Source organism: Saccopteryx leptura, chromosome 3, assembly GCF_036850995.1.
Source record: "Saccopteryx leptura isolate mSacLep1 chromosome 3, mSacLep1_pri_phased_curated, whole genome shotgun sequence".
Lineage (NCBI taxonomy): Eukaryota > Metazoa > Chordata > Mammalia > Chiroptera > Emballonuridae > Saccopteryx > Saccopteryx leptura.
The window spans coordinates 334,971,755-334,985,437 of NC_089505.1; positions in this window are offsets into that span (position 1 = coordinate 334,971,755).

The following is a 13,683-nucleotide window of genomic DNA, read 5'->3' on the forward strand; positions in this document are numbered from 1 at the left end:
ACTTTGGTTTTGGATTTTCCAGCCTCCAGAACTGTGAGAAATAAGTTTCCGTTGTGTAAGCCACCCAGTCTATGGGGTTCCATGATGGCAGCTCACACGGATTGAGACTGTTACCTAACTTCATCCTTGAATTGCCAGGTCAGTATCATTAGACCCATTTTCTAGGTGAAAAACTGAGGCAAAGGGAGTTTAAGTAATGAGATCTAGATGACACAGCAATGCAAACCTGATTTCTAATCCAGGCTAGGAACCAGGGCCCTTGTACCCCAGCTGCGAACAACGATTCGATGGCACAAAGGCAGAGTGGTAGTTGGCTTCCAAGAGAACCCCCAGTGAGCGTCACCTCTGGTGTTCATCCCTAGGCAGCCCCTCTCCACATGGGCGGGAACAGAGGCCCCAGGGACCACCAGTAGCAGTTTTCCAGGCAGGTGTGTGACTACTTTGGAAGTGGAGCCTCCAGTCCCAGCTGAGCCTCCAGATGATGCAGCCCGACCCGGTACCCAGCAGAACTGCTCCTGAATTTCTGACCCTGAGAAATGGTGAGAGATAGTCAATGGTTATTTGTGTTTAAGCTTCTAAGTTTTAGAGAGATTTGTTTTGCAGCATTAGCTAATGAATACAGACAGGACTCACATGGCAGAATCTGAGACATGAAGACCCTGTCCTGAATGGAGCCGCCCACTCCTGGAGTAAGGCTGGTGCTGTGCTGCTGGGAGCATTCTACCGTCGTCCTGCTGCCCATGTGTCCTGTGCTGTTGCCCGCTGCCGGCCCCTGCCCTTCATCAGCCCTGCTGCTCCACGTTCCCATGCCTGGTGTCGCCAGTGTCCCTCAGCGCCTGCCTGTCACTCAGCACGCCAGCCATCAGCATCCTGCCTCAGCCCCGAGGTCAACTGGATGGGAAAGGACCACAAAGTAACAGATGACTTTCCTTCCCAGTCCTTTCAGAGCCTTAGACATGGCCATGCCTGTTTCAGACTAAAGGACAGAAATTGATGGGATTTCCTGCTGGGGATCAGAGGGCAAAGCTGCAAATTCTGAAACATTTTTAAAGTGTCTCTCAGGAGAAATGAGCCTATTTTGCTCCTAAGCTGTTCTGAGCAATAAGACCCACAGTACTCAAAACAAATGACAAGGGCCTTGGAGGCAAGGACTCTGTGACATTCCCCTTTCTCTCATTCATTCATTCATTCATTCATTCAGTAAAGCCCACGTAAGTACTAGCTTCCAGGTGTGGTGGCGAGCATGACAGACAGAGCAAGGAAAAAATAGACAATAAATCTCTGCCCTCTGAGAGCTTCCTGTCTCATTGGGGAAGTAGATGATAACCAAAATAAGTAAAAAATATTCGCTTGACTATCTGACTGCACGATGGACTGTGAGAAACAAGAAAGAAGAGCGGGGGAGACCCAGTGCCAGGGCGTGGCTGCAGTTTCAGTTAACGCGTCAGGAAGGCCTCCCTGAGTGGGGGACAGGTGGCTAAAGGCCTGAGGAGGGGGCGCTGCAGCCTGTGGTGCCCAGGGGAGGAAAGTCTAGGCAGAGGAGCAGTCAGAGGCCCTGAGGGAGGAGCACCTGGGAGGTTTCAGGAGAGATCAGGAGCCTGACCAGGCAGCGGTGCAGTGGATACAATGTCAGACTGGGTTCAAAATCCCGAGGTCCCCGGCTTGAGCGCGGGCTCACCGGCTTGAGCATGGGATCACAGACATGACCCCATGGTCGCTGGCTTGAGCCCAAGGTCGCTGGCTTAAGCCCAAGTTTCCTGGCTTGAGCAAGGGATCACTCGCTCTGCTGTAGCACCCCTGGTTGAGGCACATATGAGAAAGCAATCAATGAACAACTAAGGTGCCATAACAAAGACTTGATGCTTCTCATCTCTCTCCCTTCCTGTCTGTCTATCCCTCTCTCTGTCTCTGTCTCTGTTGCAAAAAAAAAAAAAAAAAAAAGAAAGAGAGAGAGAGAGAGAGAGCGCAAGAACTTGTATGTCTGGAGCAATGTGAACAACACACAAGTAGATGGGACTCAGGTCCTGGGCGACAGGGGAACAGGAAGTACTTTGGCTTTGCTCTGAGTAAGCTGAGGAACTATGGCATGTTCTCAGCACCAGAGCCTTTTACTGCAGAGTACACCCTGCCTGTGTCTCCTGTCCCTGAATGTCCCCTGGTAGATGGGGACAGAAGTCTAAAGCTCTAGTCCCTATCTGCTCATATAGGGGCTCCAGGCCTTCCCTTCCTCCCCAGGGGCTTCAGGTGGTGCATTTGCACCCCTGACATGTGCTCAGAGGACTGGGGAGCTCACCCTTGCTGCACTGCTGGAGCCCCACACAAGTGCCCCGGGGCGGGTCTCCTAAGTGCACGTTCCCGGTTATGGGCAGGTGCAAGAAAGGGGCCATCTCTCCATGCTTGTGACACTTTTGGCAACTCTGCACAAGCCACACTGCTGCGGGACCTAGGGAGCCGGGTCTCCAGCAAGCAGCATCCTGGGGCATGGTTCTCCCCTGCCTGAGTCCTCACTCAGGACCCTCCTCTGCTCACTGCTGTTCCTCTACCCAACATGAACTGGTGGGGTGGGAGGTGACTAGGGCTGTCAACACCAGCCACCTCTCAGGGTCCCGGGCAGCCGCACGAGGCCCTGGGGATGCTTGCACTTAGGCCCTGGCATTACTGCTCCCTGAGAAGCTGTCCACACTCTTCTCCTCTTGTCACATTCTATGTCCTCGTGACCGGTCTGCAGCTCCTGGCAGGTGGCTATGCTGGGTCCTCTTGCCCTCAGTACGCCCATCTTGCTTCTCCGGCTCCCACCAGAGTTTGCCTGTGGTGAACCTGCAGTCTCATGCCTGTGTCCTGTAATGAATGGGTGCTTGCTCACTCCCGAGATGGCCTGAGACAAACTTTGTCTGATAACCTTAGGGCTTCTCTATGTGAGCCTGCGGTTTGTACATATCCATGCTGGGTGCGTCCTGATGTCTCTTTTTCTTTTTTCTAAGCAGTGTCTCTGTGTCTCTTTTTCTAAGCAGTGTCCCTGTGTCCCTTTTTCTAAGCAGTTTTCAAGCTGGACTGTTATTCTTGCAGTTCTACATGTCTCCTTGTCATTGTTTTCTTTTTTATTCCAAGATCTCATCCGACACAAATCTTCAAGTCCTCTACCCCTCCCTGAGCTGGTCTGTGACTCATGAAGCCTCAAGCTTGGCACGAACAGGTCGCCTCCTCTTTTGCACATCCGCCCTCTGTGACCAGTGCTCTCCCCAGAGATGCTGCACCTTTACTGCAGCAACAGATCAGGGTTTAGTCCTGGGCTGGCGGCGTTGTTAAAAACAGACTTAGTAGTGCTCCACGTAGTGAGCCCACGTGTCCAGCAATGGTGTATCATAGTCACAAAGCTAGCTGGGAGCATCAGGGGTCAGCTAGTCTCTGCTTTTAGGCATGACCACACCTATGTCGTTCCAGACAGAAGGAATTGTCTTTTTTTTTTTTTTTTTGTATTTTTCTGAAGTGAGAAGCAAGGAGGCAGAGAGACAGACTTCCATATGTGCTTGACTGGAATCAACCCATTGTGTCCACGAGGGGGCAATGCTTTGCCCATCTGGGGCATTGCTCCGTTGCAACCGGAGGCATTCTAGTGCCTGAGGCAGAAGCCATGGAGCCATCTTCAACACCCGGGCCAACTTTGCTCCAATGGAGCCTTGGCTACGGGAGGCGAAGAGAGAGATAGAAAGGAGAGGGGGAAGGATGGAAAAGCATATGGGTGCTTCTCCTGTGTGCCCTGGCTGGGAATTGAACCCGGGACTTCCACAAGCTAAGCTGTTGCGCTACTGCTGAGCCAACCAGCCAGGGCCAGGAATGATCTTTTATTTGTTATTTTTAAAGACCTCCGGAGATAGCTCAGCCTCCTCTGGAAATCTGCTCTGGTGATGCAGTGTTCCCCAGGCCACGCTGGGCTGTGTGTGTGAGATGAGCACGATCTTGGGCTCCTGCAATGACTCCTGCCCTAGCCTTGCCTCCTGCCCTCCTTCTGCAGACACGGGGTCTGAGACAGTTGCTGTGGAGGAGTGCGGACAGCTGGAGGCAGGGCAGTGTGTGAGAAGGCTGCACACTTCGGTGCCTGAATTCAAATCTATCGACTGCTGGCTTGCTCTGTGAACTAAGGCAAAGCTGATTAGCTGGCCTGAGCCTTGGCCCCCTCAGCTGTCACAGGGGGAATAGCCATAGCTACTTAGCATGCCATGAACCTTGGAGATAGTATGTGTGAAGTACCTTGTCTATAGTAAGTGCTCAGTGAATGCCTGCTATTATGGGGACAGAGAAAAAACAACGCCTGGGCAGGCAATGGAAACATTTGGAATTGACAGTCTCCTGAGAGCAGTAGCCACCTGCATGGGAACAGCCAGTCAGGGGCAGGTCCTCCGGGGAGTCTCACTGCATGAGGCTGCCTGAGTGTGCAAGGGCGCTGGTCCCGGGGCCACTGGCAACCCGGACACTTCCAGCGGACTGGCCACTGTGGCACTCCCCCAGTCGTGGAGGCCATGGGCACATGTTTCTCTATTCTGTGGGGGGTGCTACACATCGCTTGACTAGATGAGAAGCAACCTGTCCCTGGGTTGGTGGTTTCCATGGCAGCACAGGGAAGAGCAGCTAAACAACCAAGCAGTTATGTTTAAAAAAAAAGTAGCACGATTTGGGAACCTAGTGATTATCATAGCTCTGTGTGTGCAGAGTACAGAGATTCATTTATGCTACAAATATTTATTGATCACAAACCATGTACCGGGCACGTGGAATACTTTAGTGAGCATAACAGACCCCTGTTGAGAAGCTCACATAGTGGCAGGTGGGGGTGAAGAGAAAGACAGTGAATGGTAAACATAACAAATACGTAAGTTATACAGTATTTTAGAAGGTGAGCCATGGTATGGAGAGAAAGAGGAAGAAGAGAAAGAGGTCATGGGGACTAAGTGCTGGGTGGAAAATGGGGTGGGTTGCGATATTAAATAAGGTGGTCGGAATAGGCCTCCTTGAGAAGGTGACACTGGAGAAAAGACTTGGAGTAGTTTCAGGAATTGGCCTGGCAAGAGAACAGCATGTGCAAAGGCCCTGAAGGCAAGACTGTGCTTTGTGTGCTCAAGGAATAAGAAGGAGACAGTGTGGCTAAAAGGAGGTGAGAAAAGGAGGGAGGAGGGAGCCTTCAGGGCAGAGACATCGTGGAGATCAGATCTCATCAGGTCTTTGACTTGGGCTTTTCTACCGATGACCAGTTAGAAGGCTGTAGCATTAATCCAGTGAGAGGTGATGCTGGTGGCAGTGGAGGTGGAGAAAAGTCCAAGGCAAATTGTATTCAACAAGTAGTTGCAAGTGAATGCCAGGAATCAGATGAGCATGCAGACGACTGCAACTCAAAGTGCAGCAACTTAAAAGTTGCACAGAAAAAGAAGTGGAAGGCATTCCAGGGAAGAAGGAGCATGTCTGGCTGATAAAATCATTCAATCTTTCTTCAAGTGTTAGCGATGGGCTTTGAGGGATGGACAGATTCCAGCCAGGAGCGGGGAGGGTTGCGAGGGTGGGTAGGGCAGGGTTGTAGCCTGGGCGAAGCATGAGGTGGGAAAGGTAGGGACAGAGTCAGGCCTTTCTCTCCATCCCGCTCTCCAGCCTCAGCCCACGGTGCACAGGGGAACCTGAGGCGCAGAGACAATGGGGCAGAGTAGCGGGGAGGCCTGGGCGGCGTGGCAGGTGGCAGGTGAGGACCTGAAACAACCGCAGTGCCTCTGGGTCTGGGAAGAAGAGAAAGTGTGTGCGGGATTCTGGAGAAATGGTTCATCACGTCACTGTTTCGTGACTGGCTGTCAGCCAACAGAGGAGTTGGAGATGGCCCTGAGGCCCAGCCTGGGCATAGGGGGCACAGAGGTGCCACTAACAGAAGTAGTTTAGAGGCAAGGGTGGAGAAAAGAGAAAAAGAGAAAGGGAACACCTTTGAACACACTGAGAGGATGATGACTGAGGGCCAGTGGCCAGGCAGGGGTTGGACATAGTGGTTAGTCAAGACATAGTGGCCATGCTCAGCTCTCTGTTGACTTTCATCCACTTGTTTGTTGAGGGGGCACTCACAGAACCAATGGAAAGACTGTAACATTAGACTTGGAAAGGGGGCAGGAATGAAGCGAAACCAAATGGCTGGCCCTATGGCCAAGGTCAGGTTCTTGCAGGCTCTGGGTGGTGTCAGAGCTGTCAGAACTGGATGTTAGATGCCACCACTGCTGATGGCAAAAGTATATACAGTGTGTCCGTAAAGTCATGGTGCACTTTTGACTGGTCACAGGAAAGCAACAAAAGATGATAGAAATGTGAAATCTGCACCAAATAAAAGGAAAACTCTCCCAGTTTCATATCTATTCAGTGCAGTTCGATGTGGGCTCACGCACAGATTTTTTAGGGCTTCTTAGGTAGCTATCTCGTATAGCCTCTACAGACTCATCACTGACTGATGGCCTACCAGAACGGGGTTTCTCCACCAAACTGCCGGTTTCCTTCAACTGCTTATCCCACCGAGTAATGTTATTCCTATGTGGTGGCGCTTCATGATAAACGTGCCGATATTCACATTGCACTTTGGTCACGGATTCGAATTTAGCTAGCCACAGAATACACTGAACTTTCTTCTGTACCATCCACATCTCGACTGGCATGGCCGTGGGCTGCTCCGCTGTATACATGGTGTTATGTCATCATCTGCACATGCACACATGCTGCCACATCATCCTACAGAAACTGGGAGGGTTTTCCTTTTATTTGGTGCAGATTTCACATTTCTATCGTCTTTTGTTGCTTTCCTGTAACCGGTCAAAAGTGCACCATGACTTTACGGACACACTGTACTTTAAACTGCCTTGTGCTTCAGAATCAGTGTTCTGGAAGGGGGCACCCATTTTCAGGGGTTGGGGACAAGGATTCTTGCCTTTCAGCTTTCATAGCAGAAGTGTGGAGAAGCGTTCTGCTTCCCCGCAAGGTTCACAGGACGAGGAGGGTTCCCCAGCACAGCAGGGGCCACCTGCTGGGAGCCTAAAGAGAAAGGTCCCCGTGTTAGTTTGCTGGGGTGCTGTAACAGAGCACCACAGACCAGGGGGCATAGAACCAGAAAGGAATTGTCTCCGTTCTGGTGTCTAGAAGTCTGAGATCAAGACGTAGGCAGAGCTGGCTGCTCCTGGGGGTGAAGGGAGCACCTGTCCACGCCTCTGTCCTGGCTCCGGGAGCCTTGCACTCCTTGGCTTGTCTGCTGCCGGTGTCCTCCCATCGCCTCCCCTTTGTGCGTGTCTCTTTGCATCCAATTTCCCATATTTATTAAGACATCATCCTATTGGAGCAGTGACCTCATTTTTAACTTGATTACCTATATAAATACTCTATTGCCAAATAAGGTCCCATCTGAAGTAGTGGGATTAGGACTCCGACCTAACTTTTAGGGAGACGCAATTCAGTTCCTAACAGTCCCCTATAGTCACGTGTTGGTTTAGCTTTTAAAAACTTTGCTTCATTTCTTTTCCTTTCAAGAACAGGATGGTTGGCCCTGGCCGGTTGGCTCAGCGGTAGAGCGTCGGCCTGGTGTGCGGGGGACCCGGGTTCGATTCCCAGCCAGGGCACATAGGAGAGGAGCCCATTTGCTTTTCCACCTCCCCCCCTCCTTCCTCTCTGTCTCTCTCTTCCCCTCCCGCAGCCAAGGCTCCATTGGAGCAAAGATGGCCCGGGCGCTGGGGATGGCTCCTTGGCCTCTGCCCCAGGTGCTAGAGTGGCTCTGGTCGCGGCAGAGCGACGCCCCCTGGTGGGCAGAGCGTCGCCCCTGGTGGGCGTGCCGGGTAGATCTCGGTCGGGCGCATGCAGGAGTCTGTCTGACTGTCTCTCCCCGTTTCCAGCTTCAGAAAAATACAAAAAAAAAAAAAAAAAGAACAGGATGGTTCTCATCCTGATGGTTTAAAAAAGATATTTATGAAATTGTCAATTTTTAAATTATGGAAATTAAATAAATCTGCTTTCCTGTTTCAATCATTCATATAAATCAGTTAACGAGCTTCAGTTTCTCTTAGCAATTTCTGTTGATAGACTGTCGATCCAACGCTCTGCTGGTGCAGTGTCCCCGGCCACGGGATAAATGTTTTTTTCATTATTGACTTTATTATTGTGGTACAAAAATCAGTCAGGAAAGTGAGGCTGTGCTCGTTGCTTTTGGATGGAGAAAACATGTTCAGCACGTGGGCCGTGTGAGGGGCCAAATACCAATTTGTAGCAAAGACTTGTTACCCTGGCCCACCCAGGAAGACTGGGTCACTAGTCAGACCCTTTCATACTTGATCGCCCCGAGGTTTTCAAGAAGGATTTGCTCGCACACCTGTTGTTAGGCCTGAGTCCGGGGCACTGCTGCCCAGCCCGCTTGGGTGGGCTTGTCTCCTCACCTGCGCCTTTGCTACCCACCCTGCTTTGTGCCTGTTTCCGAAGGAGAACGCCCTCTTCCACCGTCCTTTTCAGTTCCTTTCACCTACTCTCTCTCTCGCATCTTCCTCTGCGGACCGGCAGGCCAGAAACAATCAGTTCTGCCTTATAACTGGGAAAACAAGCTCCCAGCAATTTGTCTAGCTCTAATTAGGGCTAGAAAAAGACTGGGGAATCAACCCAATAAACCTACACTCAAGAAGGAAAGGAAACAGAAACATCATCACGTCTCAGTGTCCTTGGGAGGGGGCCCCTGTCCAGGTAGGTGTCCAGGGAAGCCCGCTGTGCCCGAGCCGCGGTGCTGCCCAACCGGAAACACCAGCAATCTATTTTTATCTGGTGCTGTCTTTCCTTTCCGTGGCTTCGGTGGAAAAGGATTCTGGATCCCACAGAACTCCTTAGTGAACAACGCGAGGAGCAGAGGCAGGGCCAAGCTGTCATTCCTCCACCGTGGTTTGGCCCGGTTCTCCTTGCGGAGACCGTGGGAGGCTGGGCCTGGCCGCCAGGGCAGCAGGTGGCGCGCGTTGGAGAGAGGCCCCGGAGCGGCCAGGGAGGGGGGCGCTGGCCCGGGGACAGGTGTCTGTCCGCCTCCGCAGAGCCCTGCTTTCCTGGCAGCAGCTGAGAACAAGGAGGTTGCAGGGTTCCTGCTAATGTCCCGGAGACCTCCACGCTAAAGAGAGAAGATGGCCATGGCCAACGCGGGGCCGTAAGAGTGCCCGAACCTTCCTTCCTGAAAGCAGAGCGAACTTGCCTAAGATTCATTCGTTCGGCCCGGGGGTGTGGCAAGAACCGGGGCGGGGTCTGGGGTAGGGGTGCATTGCTAGGAGGCGCCTGCCTCCACCTCCACCTTCAGGCCCACCTGCTCAAGTTGCGCTCCCTGGTGGCGCAGCCTGGAGGACTGGGGGTGTTTAAAGGGCCCTTTTGCTGTTGGCGCTCTGGTTTTCTCCTGTGTGGCTGGGGTGACCAATCTTTCTCTCTACATGGAGAAGGTTTCGTATTTTCTCCTGTCTCCCTCGTGCCCCTTTCTTCTCCTCCTTCACTCAGCAGATGCCTTGCCATCCTTAAATTACCACATAGCAGGATGGCCGCACTTTTCAGAAAGAACAAAGTCAGAATATTCATTAAGATTAGGTTTAGACAAACCCAGGGACTTCTGGTCATTTTCTTGGGCCCACCTTCTTCCGTCTCTGAACTAAAGACTGTCCCTGATCGGCTTGGACTCTCACTGAACAGTTCTGCAGTATAATTTGAATACGTGAAAGAACGTCCCCCCAGTTTTCATGAAGCATTTCTCAAATGGGCTCCTTCTCTCCCTTTACATGCTAGCAGCCCCATCTAATGTCTGTTGGAAACCCAGTGAGCACTGTGAAAATGAGGCCTGTTTGGTGGCTGGGAGCAACAGACAGTCTCTCCAGCCAGCTGGAGAAGGAAGGGTTTGGCTGTTGTTGTCATGAGCTAAGGAGGGAGCTTCATACACCTGGGCTCAGTTCCAGCAGCTCTCCTGGTCAGCCCCTTACTGAGTGTTTGCTTCTCCTCTAGCATCCACTCACCTCCTCTTCCTCTGCCCAAGGCTCTTAGCTCTTTTACTCTCATGATTCCTTGTTCCCTATAACTTGAGTTTGTACCAGCGTGACTTGCTTGTGACCTTAGCTATCCCCTTCCACCATCACAACTCTTGAAACCGTCCAGCTTCAGCTTTCACTCCTAACTCCTTGACTGTTTTCACGTCTCCCGATACAGGATCTGGAGAGTGGGGGTCTGGGTGGCCCAGCACATCCTTCTCGGGGCAAAGCTTTTCTGCCCAGGGCCAGCTCAGCTATCACTGTCCAGCCTACGGCCCTACTGCTCTTGGACATTTCTGGTAGGATATGAGTGCCATAAATGTGAACCTTGAATTTAGCCATTATTTGTTGAACGTTTATTATGCCATTTAATATCAAAAGTGAATGACTAAGAAAGATACAAGGCAAATGTCATTGGATTTGTGTGTGTATGTGTGTGTGTGTGTGTGTGTGTGTGTGTGTGTGTGTGTGTGACAGAGACAGAGAGAGACAGAGAGGGGGACAGATAGGGACAGACAGACAGGAAGGGAGAGAGATGAGAAGCATCAATTCTTAGTTGCGGTACCTTGGTTGTTCATTGATTGCTTTCTCATATGTGCCTTGACTGGGGGGCTACAGCTGACCAAGTAACCCCTTCCTCAAGCCAGTGACCTTGGACTCAAGCTGGTGAGCCTTGTTCAAACCAGATGAACCCATGCTTAAGCTGGCGACCTCGGGGTTTTGAACCTGGGTCTTCCATGTCCCAGTCCGGTGCTCTATCCACTGCACCACTGCCTGGTCAGGCTGTCATTGCATTCTGATGGATGAGTTTTTGACAAGACACTGTGTTCTTAGCCCCCTACCACTCCCTGAAATGAAGTTAATGCCATCATTTACCTCCCAAATCAAGCACAGACTTTGATCAAGGAGTCTAGATCAAGGCTCACCACTCAAGACCTTCTAACCTACCCTGCTCATCCTAGCGGCTGTCTTCCTTCTCGTATGACCCACGATACGGTCATTTTCTAAGCTTACTTTGCGGTGTTCTGTTTCTCTTGCTCCTGGGCTGCCTCCCATGTCCAAATTCCATGAGTACTTCAAAGACCAGCTCAACCTGTATTCCTGCACTAGTGCTGCTGCAACCAAGTGCTACTGCAACCAAGTGCTACAGACTTGGTGGCTTCAGACAACAGAACCTGATTCTCTCGCAGTCTAGACCATAGAAGTCTGAAATTGGGTATCGGTAGGGTTGCACGCCCCAGAGGCTCTGAGGAAGGATCTGCCACCGCCTCTTCAGTTCTGATGGCTCCAGGCATCCCCAGCTGTGCCATAGTCTCAGGTGGCCTCCTCCCTTGCCTTTTTGTATTGTTTCTTCTGTCTCTAATAAGGACACTTGTCATTGAATATAGGGGCCACTGAGGTAATCCGGGATTCTATCCACCTCAAGACCCTTAACTCAATTACATCTGCAAAGACCCCTTTTCCAAATAAAGTCATATTTATATATTCTGGGGGTTAGGCAGTGGTCATATCTTTTGGGTGGCAACATTTAATTCACTATAACCCGCAATTCCCTTGAATGCTCCCCTAGCCACAAGTGACCACTCTTCTTTGGGCTCCCATGCCCATTGTTTAAGTCTCTTAAGGCACCTTTGTTGTTCTGTTGCGCAATGTAGATATGTTGGTACTATTGCTAAGAGTGTGGGTTACAGAGTTAGAAGCCCTGGGTTCAAATCCCAGCTCTGCCACTCACCAGCTGAATGGCACTAGCCACGTCACTAACTCCACCTGCAGGGCCAGCCTGCAGTGAGGCGCTACAGCGGTTAGGAGGTGCTTACTCCCAGAGCCCTGCAGCTGCAGGATCAGCCCTCTCACCAGCAATGGGGAGAGTCCCACAAGCTTCCTTCAATTTTGTGCCCTATGTGTCCCTCTTGCCGGACCCTAGCCCCTACCAGGCCTTTTCCCCTGATTTTAAACCTGTAAGGCAGGGATAATGACCTCCCTGACAGAGGAATAGTCTCAGCACAATGCCTGGCACATAGCAAGGGCTCAGTAAATGACAGCTGCCATTTCTCTGATGAGACAGTAAGTTCCCGAAGAGCTGGCCTTCAGATCTTACTCATTTTTATATTCCTAATAACTTTAAGCACAATACACTGAAAATAGCATGTGATCAATTATGTTTGAGCGAATTAATGGACATGTGCTAAGTTTGAGGCATGTGGTAATTGGGTTAGTGGTCTATAATCAGGCAAACCACTCAAGCTCTGAGTCTCTGGATCAAGAGTTCTCGAGCTGGTTCATTTCCTTGTTCGTGTTTAGTGTTTAGAGGGTTTAGGTGAGGTGCTTTGGATGGAAGGAGCAGAGCGCAAGCCTCAGTAAATTGCTGAGGTTGGTTTTCAAATTAGAACCATGAAGAAAAAGGCTCCAAAAGCAGGCTGTGTGCACACTGGGAGGATTAGCTCGCGTCTGGAGAGCAGCAGCTCAAATGTGCAAAGTGGCTTTGGTCCATGCATGCTGGTCCCATCAGGAACAGCTGGGCTCCTTCTCGGGTACGCACTCGCCAGCTCCCTGGGCAGCAGATTCTTTCCTAGAACTTGGAGACTATCTTGCATCTTGCCTGGAACTCCATGAAACTCTTGGCAGCATCTGCCCCAGGTGGGTGCACCCCAAACATTTATTTGATATTGGGATTGATATTCCTCTTTTATCTCATGGTTGGGACTCATTAGCTCTCAATAAAGACCAACATTGAAGGGGGAGTTTCCTCCTTTTCTAGTAAAACAAAACAAAACAAAACAAAACAAAAAAACCCCAAATGTTTCTTTGGACAGGCCACAGATCTTATAGCTGCTCTGCTCTCCTGACACAAGACAGCATGTTGTGTGGGACCCTAAGGCTCGTGAGAAAGGGGCAGACTCAAGAATTCCTGGATGGGAAGGCTTTTCCCTGCATTTACCACAGTTGCTAAAACGCTATGTTTAGTAGCCCAAGGCAGGCCTATATTTGCATGGAAACTGTGTATGTGAGGAATTTTATTTATTTTTTTTACTTTAAGATGACCATAAGAGCCAGACTATTGGTGAATGTAATGAGTTGAAGCAGTTTCTAAATTCCCCATACCATCATGTTAAGATCAGTTCTGAGATCTTGGTCCTAAAAGTTCAAAAATGTGTTTATCTAGCAACCCCACTAAAGCACTCACTTCTGCTGGTGCCAGACACATGTGTTAGGTTTGCAGTTCCTTGCCCAGTGCAAGGACTGCCTCCATCACCAGCCACGGAGTTTCAGCAAAGCGGTCTGGAAGGCTGTTGGGAAAGTTGATTTTAGCAACTGCTATATTTATGTCCATAATATCACTATTAACCTGGCAAGCACGAAGCACCCCTCCGTGTGGCTGCGCGTTTCCAGTCACCACTCCTGGATGAGCTGTGTGCTTGGAAGCAAGAAGCAGAAAGAGGGTTCTTGGCTTCAGGAATCTGGCTCCATGTTCCTATCCATTGAGTCATGTCCACTGTTGCACCTGCTGCTTTTGGAGGAAAACCTGCACGTTGTCACTACTACTCTTCAATAGTGCTAAAATGCACTAATTTATGAAATCTGGTTTGTTCCCCCCCTTTCTCTGCCATGAAATAGAATCTCCAGGAGCTTGTAGGGGTGGAATGGGGGTTGAAAA